This window comes from Erpetoichthys calabaricus, chromosome 3, assembly GCF_900747795.2.
Source record: "Erpetoichthys calabaricus chromosome 3, fErpCal1.3, whole genome shotgun sequence".
NCBI lineage: Eukaryota > Metazoa > Chordata > Cladistia > Polypteriformes > Polypteridae > Erpetoichthys > Erpetoichthys calabaricus.
This window is the reverse complement of record NC_041396.2, coordinates 75,172,730-75,191,514: the sequence shown is the minus strand read 5'-3', so window position 1 is coordinate 75,191,514 and position 18,785 is coordinate 75,172,730. Positions and strand designations below refer to the sequence as shown.

The window sequence follows — 18,785 nt, the reverse complement described above, 5'->3', positions numbered from 1 at the left end:
ATGTAAAGTCATCTATATTAATGCTTAAATCCTGACTGAGTAGCCATGTATTCTCTTACTTTGTAGTTGCTGTCCCTTGAAATTTCATTCTTGCTTTTCACATGAACTGTCCATTACCAAAATGTATACCATACAAATTGGCTCTGCCTCCTAGATTTTTGTCTTATGACTCTTAAATGATGGTTATACATTTTCAGTCCATAAAAGGAATATAGTACATAGTTTCATACCAGCACTTTGAAGAGTGATAAACAGCCTTACGCTGCTCTGTAAGCTTTGCTGAAGGTTAGTTTACTTTTAAGTTCCATTCACCTAAATTTATTTTACTCTGATGCTTCATTAGACTACATAGTAAACAAAACTTCAGCATTCACAGACTACATAAATACTATAAAGAAGCATGAGACCATCTATCAACTCATCTCAAAGTGATGGAGACAAACATGAATAACTATAGACGAGACAGCCTAATAGCATTACAGGTCAATTAATGAAATGAAAAACAAAAGACAAGACATGGAACTAAAATATCCAATAAATCTGTGGTAGTGAAAATCAGCTTGGGTTTAAATGGAGGAGATACTATTGTCATAATCAGCCTTCAAAAGCATATAATTGACATAGATGCTATTCAAAACATGTGCTATCATTGTCAGGTGTTTCTAGAAACTATATCACATACAAATATGGCCTATTTGTGTATAGGTTAGCACCAGTACATAAAATAATCCATGGTAATTGCGAGCCATAGTATTGTGCTAACACTGAAATCTTACTCTGGTACTATGGAATGTGCTATGCACAAATAGACAATACAATATAATACAGAATCCAAACACTTTTGCATATCTTACTGTAAGTAGACAAATCATGTCATACACAGATACAAAATCTGAACACAAAACCATGCTAACTTGTAATCCCGATCAGACTATCCGGAATGGCAGCATTTCATGACACATATGAAACTCTAAAAAACAGAGCAAAAGCCATAACAGTGCCAATGGCAGATTCAAGAGCAGTGAAACTTTCAGTGCAAATTTCCCATTTTGTAACATTTTCATTGCTCTGTTTGATTTTTTTAAGTAAATCCATAATTTACAAGCAACAGGTTAAGTAAAACATTGATAGTTAACATGACTATTCATCGTGTGAATTAAGGTGAGAGGGACCAATTTGACACAATGCTACCTTGCCACCGACCAGCACTGCAGCTCTAGTTAGTTAAGAGTATGGAAGGGAGAAGCGCATCATCATGAAAGGAAATAGGATAAAACAAAAAGAAAACCTCCTGATACTGATCATCTTCAGAATTCGAATTTAAACACATTTGCTCATAAACCCAGAAATGAGCACTGAATGATTTACAACACTACAACATATAGTATTTTTAAAATTTCCTCACAGATCAAATACATTTTTCATTTTGATTGGGTTCCAAAGGGGTAAATTAGGTGGTTCTAGACACCCCCATATTTCCAGCCTTGGGTAACACATTTAAGGAATCTTTCCAAATAAAATTTAGCATTTTTAATTAAGTAGTACTATGAAAATAACAACGAAAGACAGCACACATTTAAGTAATTTCACAAGTAAGGTACCTAAATAGTAGTAGCCTGAGTTTTCATTTTTTTGTTATGAACATCAACAAGTGTCAGAAAGTTCATCAGTATGAACATATGTCAAATAAAAAATGTATAAGGGTGAACACCACTGTGGAATAACATATTTTTGCACAGAAATTATTTAACAAATATTTCAAGTGAAAACATTTTGAGCTTTAAAGTGCCCAAGTGGGAATTTGTTTAAGTGAGTATTAGAATACTGAAGTATAAAAATTTAAATCTCAATAAAATAATTTAAGTGACTTTGCCATTCCACATCAGGAGTTGTTTTAAAATTAAAATATATAACTAGCAGATTTTTAAAAACAACTGTCTCTATTTTTGAAGCTCAAAGCAGACATGAAACACAGAAAAATTCAGTACTGCAATGCTTAAAAGGAACAACTAACAATACATTTAAAATAATTAGTTGTAGCATTTCTGCATCAAGGGCCAGTGGAGCACATCCCCACCAGATATATAAAAAAAAAATAAGTAATAAGCTTCTGCCAGTAATTTGACCTATTATTAAATGTTTATTATCAGTTTTTGTCTTCTTAAGCATTTTTTAACAATTGTCGATAATATGCTCAATGTAATTACTGCTGCTTCTTGTAGTATATGAAACTATCTTCATTCTGGTGTTGCATGCCTGTGCCTGGCTAAGTGGCTGGACCAATCAGCCCAGCAGCATTCCCATCATGCTCAGGTGTGTGTGCTCATGTATAAAGAGGTCAATATCAGGGATGTATGGTTCACATTCACTGCATCTTTTCACTCACCACCAAGGAAGACTGCTAAATTTGAAAAAGTCACCAAGGAAGCATATATATGAGTCATCCAAATTATGAAAAATAAGTCAATAGTATGATGGTTCTGTTTCAAAGAAGTGCAGAAACAACAGCTATGTACAGTATATAGAAAATCAGTTTTTCAATTATTTGCTAGCCCTGCACTGACCAGCAAATAACTGGGCACAATAGTTAGCACTGCTATTAGAGGTATAATGTGCAGTTCAAGTCATGCAATGTACAGTATATAGTCTTTATGGTTTGACTGTGTTATAGTAGTTTGCACTTTTTTTTTTACCTCAAAACCATTTGATTCTAAACTTACAGTGTTGATATTTCAGTTTAATCTGATGCCAATGAAGACAGACCAGACACCACTATCCCATTACTTGATTGATTTCTGTGACAAAAGGGAGCATAAACTTGCATGTTTCACTAGGCATTAGCAAAACAGATGTTATTAGTTAGATGAATTAATGCTTATGCTAGAGACATCTACTCACATTTAAGAAAATTCAGGTATGGCCCCCATCTGAAACTGTAAGCAAAAAACACCACAGAAAACTGCAATTAAATTATCTAATTGTGTATGGATTATGATTCAGCCTAGTCTAATGGTTGTTTCATGTTTCTTTTGTGTTCGGGTGAGTTTGCATTTGCTTATTTTCACTATTGACATACATGGTATTAAACGATTTCACCAGCTATAGATAACTGTCCCATCTAGAAGTAGTTCCTGCTTTGAACCCCCAGGTTTCCAGCATGACCAGGTTTTGACCAGAAAAAATAAAAAATAAAGGGTGAATGCATAATTAAATTCCAGTGTAGGTTATTAATTTAACCTGTGTATTTTTAATTACAGTTTACCTATATTTAATTCTAATTTACATAAAGTCCAGCATCATGTACAAGAGCTTTTGCTGCAGGGCATAAAAAAATGAATAGCACTTTCTGTTTACCTTGCTTCGAGTCGGGCTTTCACTTGGCAAGTAGTAAATGAAACTCTTGTTCACAGCTGTAAAGTTCTGTGTTGGTGCAGAACCAAAAACTACAACAACAACATGCCTCTAGGTAAAATCAGCCCATCCTTTATAGCAGTGTATTTTACTAAATATCTTTAGGTCTGCTTTTATATGTGTTAAACAAAAATGAATATATTCTGACCATAGGAGTTAAAAGACCTTAATATAAGTGATGTGTGAATAATATTCATTGGGCTGTAGTGAATATCTAGCCATTATGACACCTCACATAAAAAAATTACAGTATGAATTTAGTGTACATCAAAAAAGAAGCAGTGTGAAGCAATCATGCAATCATTCTCTAGACCTGCTTATCAAGGGTAACATTACTACGTCTGTATTGGTTAGCACTGGGACCAAGAGAAGAACCAGGCAAGCTAACATCCAAGCTCATCACAGGACACACACAAGTATAACCATGCACATACTGTACTTCAATAGGAGAGATTAGGTTTGAACCTGGCAGCATGTCTTTGAACAGGACAGGAAGAAAATATAAAAACCATTAATGGGGGACCCAGAAATTCCCAGAATTGGTGTGTCTGGTTGTTGTGAAACTATGTGCTTGCTAGGCATGTGACCTCATGATACCATACTAGCCCAAAATTATGATCCACTAACCTACTGCAAGAATAATAACTACAATGGAAATTCTAATTATTATATTTTATGGTTGTCAATTGCCAAATACACAACAGTTGGATAACACAAAGGCTGCCTCAGCACAAGGAACAGTTAAGTCTGAGTGCTACACAGAAAATGTGTCTGTTGCTAGTCAGTGGCCTTGCTGAACCTAATAAAAGTGAGGATAATAAAAACAAATTAAAGTAATATTTTGAACTGATAATCTCTTAGTATGGCATGATTTTCTTTAACCTATCACACAAATTTGAAAAACAAACGAAACTAAGTTATTTCTGATAGACCTTTTGACCAGTACCATAGATTTAATCTGAAATGTAATTATTTTAGATTTGCAAAATGGTCACAGAGCTTTGTTTATTTCAATAAAATTTTAAATATCTATTTGGAAACTCAAATGCTAAGCAGAGGTAAACAAAATTTGACAAGGTTCTCCTGTCATATAAATGGCCTTACAATTTTAAATAAGGATTAGAAAAATTATTGGGAAGTGAGTTACTGGTATAGTAATTATGGATTGGAACTGGAATATGAATTAGTGAACTATTTTGTTTAGGTGTTATATGCCTTGTAAAACTGTTGAAGTGGTTTAGTGAAGGAAAGTACATAATTTCTCTAAAAGGAAGAAGTGATACACAACAGGCAGGGCTAAATACAAATTACAATTAATGAATAAACATTGAAAAAGCAAACAGTAGTTTGGATAAAAAGTAACTTTTTCTTATCTACAAGAGGGCAGACAATAAACAAGCAGTATGATTATTTTAAAGAACAATATGCTCCTAATTACATTGCAACTATTGCATAACCAAGAGCATGCTAACACAGAACATGCAAGTTGCCAATACTTGTTCAAACATCTAGTAATTTCCCCAAAGTTTCAGATTCAATTGTTGTCAAAGTCACTGCATTGATGAGGAGACATCATGTAGATCATTTAATCCATGTTTTTTATTGAAAGAAAAAATACTTTATGTATCCCTCTGATAATAATTACAAAAACTGATTAGAAATGCACCTTTTCTCCTGTTAAGCCACATGTAATGTATGCAGACCCCTTCATATTATTGATTTATATTTCTTATTTCCATACTCTGTAGCAAAGATTTTACTAGATTAACTTTGGCATGGCATGGTCTTTGGTATAGTGTGTGTGTGTGTGTGTGGGTATGATTAAAATATTAAACTCCATTTCCAAAGGAGTACTGCCCAGGAATTCCGAGATCTCTCATTACTTTTTTTTAAAAAACGGATTCAAACAGATTGTCCACTCTCACTTGTTTCTATCACTGGAGCAGTTGTCGTAACCTATCCATACATCTGAGCTACTAAGCCTAATTTCACTGTATAATAAAAATAAAGAACTTGTACATGATGATAGCATCAATCTGTATCTTAGTTATGCTTCCAAGAATCTTCTACATGTTGTGAAATCCTTCAAAACCATATCAGGATATAAAATTGATTGGCTAAAGTTTTTCCTGCTGTTCAACCCCACTGCCAAGTCTGGTATTTTTAGAACTTTTATTCTTATTTCTCACCGGTTCACATATTATCATTTCCTTCTTTTTCTCCATCAAGCCTCTGTTAAGCCTCCATCAAGCCTCAAGAAGTTAATCTAATCATAGTTGATTATTCCTTTGTCTTTTCAGTTCCCATTATCAAGATGAATTAAATCCCCAGACTCTACTACACAAGTTCTTTGACTTCCCTACTGCCTCCTCTTTCTTACTGGTCACAAATGGCATATGCATTAACACAAATTTAAAAGCAATACTTATAGGTGGTCACCCTCAAATGCTACCTGTCTGTATATTCTCTGCCCTGTAAGTACTTCTACAAACCCATTTCCTTCATCTGTCAGTGTTGTCAGGATCTCAGTTTATCCATACCTCCTTGCTGGATAACTTCTTTAAATGTTTGTCAAAGAAATCTAACCTTCATTTTACTTAATTTCAATATGTGAATAGGCTTTATCTCACACCTCACAAACTACACTTAGTGGATCTTCATCCAGTGCCTCTGCCCCATAATTGCCTGGGCATATGTACTGGTTTTGTCCTCCAGTTCTGGTTTCTCCATTTATAAGTTCCTTGTTTACCTTCTCTGATCTTTGAAGAACTGGCTATCCACACTCTAAAATTTGATTCACCTGTAGCTGCCTGTATCAAACAAATTGGGGGTCTAGTCAGCACAACCAAAACTGGGATTAGTTGCTTCTGTGGTCAAATCCTTCATTAACAAGATTTCATCATGCAGTGGCTCACTTAGTTGGCTGTGGTAGTGTGGTCAATAAGCTTTGCCACTGTTCCTGGTGGTGTGGCACAAGACTCTGTATGGGGTGAAGGTGTGGGTGATAGGTGTCTTGTTATTTATTATATACTATACAATTATTTCTTAATATTATGAATTGATATATTTGATTACATAAACACACACTGACCGCAAAAACAATCCTTGGCCACCTTTGAATGTTACAGTATAAACTAAAAGTAATCAATATATTAATTACTAGCAAAATATCCGCGCTTCGCAGTGGCGAAGTACTCCTTTCAAATTTTTATTAAGAAGAAAAGTAAACCTTTTTAAACTGAGGGAAAATATACCAATAATTATTGGTTAAGGATCTCTTTCTATACCACGTTGTCAGTTCGGCCCTCCGGTTGTAATATGACCGAGCTGTGCGCTGAGCTCACTTTTGAGCATGCAACGTATAGCTGGCCATGTGAAAAGCAATCTTGCCTCAAATCAATGCCAACCTGTTGTAGGGTCTGTCCCTGAGACTTATTGATTGCCATTGCGAAGCAGAGCCTTACTGGAAATTGGAGGCGTTTGAATTGAAATGGGTTTCATCGATAACTTCGCATACAGCTTTTGAGAGTTTAAACATTCATAAACATCAAAGTGTCCACTACTCAAATCGTCACCTGTGAATCTAAGATGTTTAAGAGGCATTGGTGGTTGTCCAAAGGTGTAAAATATTTGGCCATTTCGGTACACTTGAAAGCAACAACCGAACAATTCAGCGGCAGCCATCAAGTCACATGCAGAACCATAGGGGAAGGGCTTAAGCATTTCACTCTTATAGTGCTCCTGTGTAGTATAATTATCTCCTGTACCGTCATCAGTCCACACCTTGAACCTGTCCCAGTCATTCAATACATAAGACACAATGTTCCTCCGGATATCAAGAGTGAGCCTGATATGGCCGTGCAATATGTTACAAAGAGAATGGAAAAGGCAGTCGCCATCTCTGGGCATGGAAACCACTCGGTAAGTGACAGTTCTTTGATCGATGGTGATCACCTCGATAAGACATGTTAATGGGGGTACGGTTGGAACGATAAAGGAAATGGGTACCTGAACAATGTAAACTAAGTCTAAAATACCTACACAATAATTATAATCGTAATAAACGAACAATAAAACAGTGGAGAAGCCGTGGATTAAATAAAAAGGCTGCAGTTATCAGCAGGGAGACGTGAATACCGTGGCGAAGCAAGGAAGGGAATGACCGGAGCGATGGACGGCCTTATATAGGCAGGCAGCCAAATACGTGGGAGGCGTGGGGATGGGGGACCCAACACCGCCTCACACGGCGACCAAGATGCAGGCTATGGACATATATATGTATGTAAGTAGGATTCAGTTAGCGTTGGGAACCCGCGTACCAAACTTCTTGAAGATGGGCCCATAAGTAACAAAGACTGTTGGAAAGTTCAATATGGCGGCCGACAGTCGCGTCATACCACCGAAATAAGTACGTACTGTACATCGGTTTTGGTTAGCGCAGGGAAGCCGCCTACCAAATTTCGTGAAGATGGGGCCATAAATGAGAAAGTTTAACTTGGCGGACATTGTCGACCATTATGACTGTTACGCGTCGAATTTTGAAATGAAACCTGCTTAACTTTTGTAAGTAAGTTGTAAGGAATGAGCCTGCCAAATTTCAGCCTTCTACCTACACGGGAAGTTGGAGAATTAGTGATGAGTGAGTCAGTGAGGGCTTTGCCTTTTGTTAGTATAGATTTGGGTTATTTAGCAACTGAAACAACAGACCTGTTATGAACAATAAAAAAAGAAAAGAAGAGAAGGCTCAGCACTTGCCAGTGGGTGAACTATACTAGTGTGTACATATACACATGAAAAATAAACTGTCATGTAAAATGACTATCACTTTTACAAGATGACAAGAGAAATAGCAGCTAAAGTGGAGGCCTTATTCTAAGCCCACAAAATGCTTTCTTCTCTTTCTCCTGACACAATGTAGTCAGTAGTTATGCCTATCTGCACAGCTAGGTGATCACAAGCAGACAATACTGCTTTGGAAAAAAAAGAGAAAGCACAAAAATACTCAGAACATTTAAAAAACAATGTGCAAAACACACAAAAAAATAAGTTACTAGCAATATGATGACCTGTTTTATCCAGCTTAGAATGTTACCACTGTGACATTCGATAGAATAATCAGAGTAATAGAGAACAGAAAAAGTGTATACATGGTAATATGCAGCAATAAATAAGAAATAGCTACATACTTTGGGGGTTCACGTGATGTCATGTTGTATGACCATGTCACATTTGAGCTCTTTGCTTTAGCCGACATATTTTACTCATTTCAATTTTATTTTTCATTTCTGTGAAATAAACTAGCACTTTGACAATTTAGAAAATGTCAGTACCAACAATATTACTTTGGCAAATTCTACATGAGGGTTCCGCTCAACTGCCTTTGCCTCACCATTCTGGGTTTCAGTCTGCGGGTCTTAAAATTGACAAAGTACACTGCCTGAGAAATCTGATTACTAAAAATACATCATAACTAAACAATGCCATTTCTGATTGCTGAAATCATAGTAGAGGTTGCGGTCTTTAAAGACAAACAAGCAGAAATTAAAACAGATGTTGAACCCTAAAAGCAATAGTAGTTTGCCATGAGGCAGTAAATGTAACCTTATATACTGAATTAACAGTCCACCAGCAGACAACTGTCGCCTGTACTTTAACATTCATATCATTAATAGTGTTCAGAATTTTTGATGATAATTCATATAATTTTTATCCTCTAATTGTGACATTTGGCATTTGTTCTTAGTTGCCCTGTAAAATAGTATAGCACTGACCACTTCTTGGTTTCTTTTTATTGTCCTTGACTATTACTGCCAATGGCTAATCTGCGCACCCTTTTTATTTTAATAGTCAAACATATTTAATGTTTTAAATCCCAAAACCGGGTGAATATGTTTGGATGGCCCCGTATCACTGGCTGCTTTACTTAAAGAGCACTTTTTAAAAGATATATACAACAGCTTTCATTTGCATTTTCTGCCCTATATAACCTGTATGAGATTAGCACTGCTTGAATTTAGCATCCTGGGTTTGAAAGCATCCTGGGTTTGAATGCCTACCTGGTCTGTGCAAAGTTCACAAGTTTTGCAGGTATTCTTTTGGGTTTTCCCATGGGTATCCCAGTTTACCTCTCATATCTCCAGCAATGTCCTAAATTGCTAATATGTGAGTAGGTGTGGGGTAGGCTGTGCAATGGATTGGTTCTTTGTCGAGGTTGATTTCTGACTTGCACCTGATGCTGCTGTGATGGATTTTGGCCTCTACAGCTAGATCAAGTTTAAGTGCACTTAAAATGCTAGGTTTTTTCATATGTAAATTAATCTTATTAGCCAACTATTCTGTGTGGATAATGAAATATGTTGATCTGTAATCTACAGTGTATTACAGTACAATGAATAAAATGAATAAAAAACCTGCTTGATTAACTCCTAAGATGGAAGTACAGTATATTGTTACCAGTCTGTGAGCTATTTGTCTGCACTTGCTCATTATTGAGATGATCCTATATAAAATACCCCTTTTTGACATATAAATGAAAGGCATCTTTTTTCCCCCCAATACTGACTTATCTGCAGGGCCCAACCTACCCTGTAGAACTGTGTTCATTTATGAAAGAGTGCCATTTTTTAGCACTTCCTCTGTACATTAGAAGCATTTCCTTTCATCTTTCATCACTTTTTAGATCTAGGCAATACAGGGAAGAACTTTTCATCATGTTATTAGAATTATTTCATGAAAGCTTTCTGTGGACCTTTAAAGTACCATCTATTTCATGCAGACAGGTAGGACATGAAAGTAATAACCTTGACACTTTCAGAAGGATATTATGCAAGTGTTTTTGGGATGTTTACATTTTAACAAATGATCTCTGTGTCCAGCATGCCTCTTTGTCAAACCATGTTGAACTCAATCTTAAACATATCAAAATAAAAAATAAGTTTTAGATTTAGTTTATTTTATTTTGATTAAGACTTATTCCACATTTCAACAATCAGCTTCATAAACCATCATAGAATAACAAAACTTCTCCCCTGTATTTCAATTTTTAATATATGCCCTGTGGGGACACCCCTGCAACATATGTTCCAGGGGAGTAAGCATCAGAGACCCAATACCTTCCCCTGGGTTGCAGCGGTGCCTCGGACTACCGCAGGGCTTCATGGGAGTTGTAGTTTGGTGCAGCCCCTTGGGTTCCGCTGGGCCCTTCTGGGCAGCAGTTTCGCCACACCCAGAAATGCAGCCGGGTGTCGGCAATCAAGCACCTGGAGCACCTCTGGGTGCCTAATAAAAGGAGCCAGCGACCACCAATCAGGAGCCAGAGTTGGGAGAATGAGGACGAAGCTGCCTAGGAGGAGTGGAGGATAATACTTTAATTTATTGGTGTTTTGGTGTGTGCTGTGCTTGGGACTGTGTACTGCCTGTGGGACTCGGGGAAGACGTGCGCACACAGGTGAAGAAAAATAAACCGTTTCTTTTATTTACGTATACACGTGCCTCCGGTGTCAGTCTGTGTCGGGTTGGCGCTGGTGAAGCGTCTATTTCACAATATCTAATGTAATTTTAAAAACAGTCACCCTGAAAATAGGAATAAAATCACCATAAACAGCTAATACAACTAAGAATCAAATAATTACACTTACCAGGTTTGCTAATAAAACTTTCTAATTGAGGAAATCCATTGTCCTTATATCAGTGAATGCATCCCTCTCCTTGCTTACTGTTCATTTAGTGCTCCGTTGTTTAATGAAGGTTGTGCTTCAGTCATGGGTTTATCTTTTCCTAAAGTTAATTTTAGGCACATTACCTTCTAGCATACTGTATCTTGGTAAATTCAATTGAATATTTAAATTGTTTACAAATATGCAATAATCAATTTTAAATAGAATGGATGGACTATGCAAAAATTCAAAATTTTTACTATGGATGATACAGTATATATTATTATCAGTCAGATCAGGTCAGATTGGGGAGCATGCACTGGTATAATGCATTGCTGCACCCACCACATGATGAAACAGCTCAGGATCCTCGCTAGCAATTGCCAAGGCAGACACGTGGTCCAGTCCCACCCTCCCAAAATAACCATCTATCTGCTGCAGCCAGGTGTTATGTGGGCATCCCCATGGCCTAGTCCAGCCACTCAGGTCCTCAACAACGAGGATCCTGTGAGCCGGATCACCCTCAGGGAATCGCCCCACATGGCCGTAGTGCTGTAACTGATGCTACCTCACAATGCAGGTAACGTGCCTCATTCGGGACTCCATGAGCAACCGCTCATTCGACACAAAGTTAAACCAGTGGTACACAAGGATTTTCCAAAGGAATCCAGTCTTTATCACAGGTCACTGGATAATGTTCATGTCTCACAACCATATAGTAAAACAGGAAGAACCAAGACAGGAAATCTTGCAAATTATCCATATTTGTAAAATATTTTTTTAACATCATAGCCACTTCCTTGCTTTCACATTGGCTGTTTAACATCACAACTTTGCATCACAATAAAGATTTAGGGAATTTCTATCATTTCTACCTGTACACAGTAGTTTTTAACATTTATAACAGAAGTGATTAAATAATTTTGTTATCTAATGGTTTATCCAGGAAAACCTCATTTTTTATTTAACATCACAGCACCATTTACCATATACTATTAGTTATGCTTTCAAGAATAATGTACCTGAAACATTATATTTACCGAAATGTACTTTGTGTCCTAAACATGATATATGATACTGAGTCTGTGTCAGGGGGGGTTGGCTTTCGGAATACTCAGCCAAAAATAACTTGTCATTTATTTTTCACATAATGCTTCCAAAATATCTTTTAAGATTTAAAGGTCCCCAAGGTGCAAACTTCAGCTTTATTATAAGGTAGACTTTTCTTGTAACTAAACTTTCCTAGACAAATAAATATTTCCTAACATTTTCTGTTAAGCTGATCCTTAACCAGATTTCTTTTGTACAACGTATTCTTTATGAAGAACTAATTTTAGGTTTTCTTCAGAAAAAAAGATTCAATTCCTTTGTTTAATTCATTTTTTGCTCAAAAATGCGCAGTCTTTCAAATGAAGAGGACATTTGGCAATACTCTACCCAAAAATTATTATTTTTTAATCTATTTATTCTGTGTTGTTTGTAGCACTGGTGTTCTGCCGGATAATTAAACAAACAGGTACACAAATAAACAGGTTGAAGTGGACCAGGAGATGAAATAGAAGTCAAAACAAACTGAGAGGATCTAAACTGGGAGATCGTTTAAAAAAATTTTTTAAAGATCATTACATAATGAAAACTGATACAAATCAATGTGGAGGGAAAAATAAGTGAAACCCTATGTCAAAAATAGAAAGAATAGCACCAAAAGTCTTTTAGAAATTATTCACAAGTTTCTGCCATGCGGAGCGGACCTAAATATCATCACTGTAAAGACTTCACAGTCATATGCACTAGCAACACAATGCTAAACCATAGCAAACAGCAACACAAAATGGGTGGTGACCATAAAAAGAAAAATGCCATTCCTATATACAAAAAATGAATCACAAAATTAAAATGATTTGAAAAATAATAAAATATAATCAAAAAAACAAAAATACAATTGGATTATCCATAATCCAGAAGCTAATAAAACAAGACAGCAATTGAAAAAAAATTGTATAAGAGAGAAAAAAATATCAAAATACTACACAAAACACCTATTCATAAAACAGATGGCTGAAAATAACTTTCTATGTCATGTTTTCATTAAGATCGGAGATCACAAAGTTCCTGTTACAAAGGGCTTCAATGGCGACTCAGCTAGAAATAAAGCAAACATAAAAACATAAAAATGTCCTTTGAGATTAAAAGTATTTCTTTATCATCACTACAAATAATGGGGGAAACGTAGCAGATAGAAAATTTACAATTTTTGGTTGGATCAATTCCTTAAATGTATGTTATGCAAATTATATATATTTGCCCTTACATTTACACAATTTACACTATATGCAATATGCTGTATAACCATACAATATTTTATTATTTTATTATATTCTTATTTGATATTTTTTTAATTACTCTAGTGCATTGTTTTGTAAAATAAAATACAATACTTATTATTTTTATACAGCCCAAAATCACACAAGAAGTGCCACAATGGGCTTTAACAGGCCCCCAGCCTTGACTCTCTAAGAAGACAAGGAAAAACTCACAAAAAAACCCTTGAAGGGATAAACAATGGGAGAAACCTTGGGAAAGGTAGTTCAAAGAGGGACCCCTTTTCAGATAGGTTGGGTGTGCAGTGGGTGTCAAAAAAAAGGGGGTAAATACAATACAATACACAGAACAGAACACAAGTAATCCTCAATACAATATAATAGTGCAATAGAAATATTACAAGTACAGAGCAGAATTTAACAGTAGTTTCACATAATACAATTTGGATTTGTTCAGAGTCCTGGAGACCTTGGCCATCAATCTGCCACCCCATATTGGCCATTCCACAGCTGAGTCAACGCTGGGCCAGCCAATCCGAAGAAAGAACCCCTCTACCCAATGATTCCTGCGATTCCTCCATCAGAGATGACTTCACCTTAGGCAGGCAAAACAACTTGGCAGTAGGGCAGTGGCACCAAGTGCCACATTTGAGTACAGATAGGAGAAACAGAATAGGTAAGGGTTAGTAGCAAATTATAATTATCATATTACTTATGTTTTAGTGCTAATAACTAACAACAGAGATGCAGTCTGTACAGTTAATCAGCAGCTCTAGTCAGGATATCCTAAACTGAAGTAGGTGAGCATTCAGCCAGGATTTGAAAGCTGAGACCGAAAGGGCATCTGTCATAGTAGCAGACAGACCATTCCACAGTTTAGGGGGCCCTGTAACTAAAAGCTCGACCTCCCACTGTTATTTTATTAATCCTTGGAATCATAAGCAGACCCGCATCTTGAGCTCTTAATGTACGTTCTGGTTTATAAGTCATGATAAGTTCAGACAAGTAAGCCGGACCATGGCCATTTAAGGCTTTATATGTTAAAAGGAGGATTTTTTAAATCTGCCCTAAACTTAACTGGGAGACAGTGTAAGGATTTAAGAACTGGAGTTGTGCGTTCATATTTTCTTGTTCTTGTAATAATTCTTGCAGCAGCATTTTTGGATAATCTGGAAGCTGTATAAAGAACAGTTTGAACATCCAGTGAACAACACATTGCAGTAGTAAATCCTACTAGAAATAAATGCATTAATTAATTTCCCAGAATCCAGCTTATTTAGAAAACACCTTCATTTCCCAACATTTTTAAGATGGAACAAACATGGTTTACACAACTTTGTAATGTGCACTTTAAATGACATGCTAGAGTCAAAAATAATTCCTAGATTGCGGGCTGATTCAGTAAAATTAATGGTGATTCCAATTGAGTTAAATGATGACAATATACTGTTGCGATCAGTGTCATTCCTTACAATAATTAACATCTCTGTTTTATCAGTTTTTAAAGACAAGTAGTTCTCATCCATCCACTCCTTTAATTCACAAACACAACTAATTAAGGTCAACAGTGGAGAAACTTTATTTGGCCTAAAAGAAAGGTATAACTGGGTTGTCATCTTCATACGAGTAAAAATTAACATTACGTTTTCTAATGATAGATCCCTGTGGAAGCATGTAAAGTGAAAACAGTAAAGGTCCCAGTACTGAGCCCTGCAGGACACCATATCTAATTTCTGTGAATAATGATGGAGTACTGTCAGCATATTTCTGTACAAACTGGAATCAATTTGATAAATAAGAACTAAAACCAGGCAAGGGCGGTGCCTGTAAGCCCAACATCATTTTCTAGCCTGTGCAGTAAAATAGAATGGTCAATGGTGTCAAATGCTGTGCTTAAGTCTAACAATATAATTACAGTGGAGATTCCTTCATCAGAGGATATCAGAATGCTGTTTACAACATGCGATAGTGCAGTTTCTGTACTATAACCAGTGCAGAAACCAGACTAGAATTTCTCAAATAAATTGTAATGCGTAAGGTGTGACTAAAGCTGATTGGTGACTACTTTTTCAAGTATTTTAGAGAGAAAGGGGTACTAGGGTGTTGTACCGTGTTAGCCATTATGAATGTAGTGAGAAGTCAAGCAAAATGACACCTTTTATTGGCTAACTAAAAAGATTATAATATGCAAGTTTTCGAGGCAACTCAGGCCCCTTCTTCAGGCAAGATGTAATACAGGAACTGGAGTTCCCTGTGTTTATATAGACACCAAGACAGAGAGAAAGGGTAAATTTGAAATGGGTCTATAATTATTAAGTATATGTGGGTCTAGGTCTGACTTTTTAAGTAATGGTTTGATGACTGATACTTTTAGTGCATCAGATACTGTGCCTGCAATAATGAACTATTAATAATGTTAAGAATAGGCACTGAAAGTACATCCATTGTACTTTTTACTAACTTTTTACTAACTTTGTTGGCACCGGATCTAGGGAACAAGTAGCCGGGTTAATTTTAGAAATTAAAGTCAAGGCTTCCTGCTCAGTTACAGGATTCAAATTTCTAAAGTGTTGAATGCAATGTGAGACAGGGTCTGCCAAGCTAGTATGCAGTTTGCACTGTAATGCTGAGATCTGGGATCTTATATTTTTAATTTTCTCGTTAAAGAAGTTCATAAAGTCTGTACTGCTAATATCTGTTGGTATATTGCACTGTAGATCTGAATTCCCTTTTGTTAAATTAGCCACTGTACTAAACAGTACTCAAGGATTTTTATTATTGCTATCTATTATTTTAGAATAGTAATCTGAGCGAGCATTAAAGAGAGCTTTTTTATATTTTTAACCACTCTCCGTCAATGCAATTTGAAAGACATGCAGCTTTGTTGTTCTCCATCTCCGCTCCAGTTTTTGACACTCTAATTTAAGATCTTGAGTGTTTTCATTAAACCAGGAAGAGTTTCTATGTGCTTTGATCACTTTTGTTTTAAGGGGAGCCACTGCGTTCAGAGCATCTCTAAAGGTCATATTATAATGTGATGTTAGCTGACCTAAATTGTTTTCCATGTTTACATTTGATATTAACTGATGTAAATGGTGTTCTACAATTACACTTGACTTACTCAAAGTACCTATAAATTTTGAAGCAGAATTAGAGTCTAGATGTTGCACTGCCTTTGTTTTAATCTGTGAATGTATTGGTAAGGGAAGAACCAAATCAAACGTAATTAAGTAGTGATCGGAAATAACATCATTTAATGGAGTAATATTCAAATTTTGAATTTCAACTTTGTAAGTTATAATTAAATGTAATGTGTTGTTATGATTATGAGTTGGACCTCTGACAATCTGACAAAATCCTACTGAATTTAACAAATAAGTAAAACATTTGCTAAAAGTGTCAGTTTCCACATCAATGTGTACATTAAAATCCCCCATCAATACTACATGATCATAATTTATAGCCAAAAAATCAGATAAAATGTTGCCAAATTCAGTTACGAACAATGAATATGGCCCGGGTGTTCTGTAGACTAGCACTACAATTGTGTTGGAATCCATTTTAATATTTAAAATGAATGCCTCAAAGGATGTGAAGTTGCCTAAATTTTTAGAAGTGGTTTGCATTTTGTTACAATGAATTATTCCAAGGCTCCCTACTCGACCAGAATCTCTAGACTTATGAAGAAACGAGAATCCATCTGGTGATCCCTCAGCTAGGGGAACAGTGTCAGATTTACTAAGCCAGGTTTCAGTGAGAAGACACAGATCAGATTTTGTACTTAATATAATATCATTTACTTCTTTCTGAACTGGTGATATATTTTTTATTTTAATTTGAACTAAGTTTCTATTATAGGTGCCCCTGATGGAGGGTCTGGTTTAACTCTTGGTCTAATCATACCCCTTATTTTTTGGTTATCAAGTAATTTAAGGTCTGCATCATTACTAAAATTAAATTATGGTAGCTATCTAACCTGTCACAGGGTGCCTTATCAAAATATTTTTGAAAATCAAGTTAAATAAAATGCATTCAACTATGATGAAATGCTTAAGTTGCTTTCTCATAAAACCGTAAAGCCCAGTGTCATTTGTCTAAATCTGCACTGCCTGTCTACTAGCACACCAGATACAGTATCTTGTGTTTTATAATTTTATGAATTAATTTTCTTGTGAAGACTATGAAGCTAATAGACAATCAGTACAAATGCTGACCCAATCCCTTTTTTAATACAGGAAAATGTTTGCAAGTGTTTATAAGCAGACGTATAGCATAGCATTACACAAACAGAAGGCCATAATCCATCCACCCTTTCATACATTTCTAAGAACACTTAATCCAAATATATCGTATCATCAAATGTAGGGCATTGGTCTATCAGAATGAACATTCACACACGCAATTACTCCAGGTTACTGTTAGAGTTACTACGCGGCAGGAAAAAAGGATTTGTTTTATGTTTTATTCCACGATAAATGAAGTCCTCCCTTTCTGGGTCCCATTTGTTAGGATATGACATGGCATTCATTTCCTGAACCACTACATCTCTTTTATAATTGTGGTATGTGGAAGCCAAGGTCAGTAGCAAAAAGCATGAGGCCATCCATAATGGGATATCAGTCCATCACAGGATGTGTACAAACGTAACCATACTTGTAAATATCTTAGAAGAAGCAACAATCATTAGATGCTTTGCATAATTTTAGTTACCTATTTATCTATTTGCCCATTAAATTAGTAAAGGACTCTGAGTCAAGAAATTATTGTTTTTTTCCACATGTGGGAGGGCAATTACAAGATATTAGGGCTGCCTAGGTTTTGTTGAAATAAGCATGTTCCTAAGTTATACAATTCATATGCTATATCTTAAAATATGATTTTTTTCTTCAGATTTATTCTTAATTTTTTATTACTGTTTCATGAAAATCGTGACTGTTTTTTGTTCAAATATGAACACATGGCTTTGAATACAAGTAACCACAGGGAAAGTAATGCTTTCTCCAGTGTGCAACCGATACCAATTAGAAAAATTCTTAAAAAAAACTAGGGCGCTCTGCCCCTTGCTCACTTCACTTGCCAACCCCCTGTGCAAGCCCCTATGCGCTTGTCATTTCCCGGATCTGCCGCTTGCGACGAATCATGCTGTGATTTTGGATAAACACGAATATCAACTCTGTCTTTGATATCTCCGTCTTTCAAAACTATTATCTCTGACAATTCATCACATGTTGTTTTATTATATATGCAAGCGTGATCTTTCTGATTCATATAGAAATCCAAGAAAAATTCTTTGTCCGTGTTTTTCAGATAAATTTCGTGTCAAGTGCGATACTTTTGGATGTATGGATTTGTATCCATTATTGGCTGTAGAATTTCTAATACGTCCAATCGTTTAACT

The 18,785-nt window shown here is 35.9% G+C and overlaps 1 protein-coding gene across 1 annotated transcript in view; it reads right to left on the bottom strand.

The window, feature by feature from the left end:
* Positions 1–18,785, bottom strand: part of smyd3 (SET and MYND domain containing 3) — a 1,300,831-nt gene that overhangs the window by 906,586 nt on the left and 375,460 nt on the right. The gene's annotated exons all lie outside the window — the stretch shown is intronic.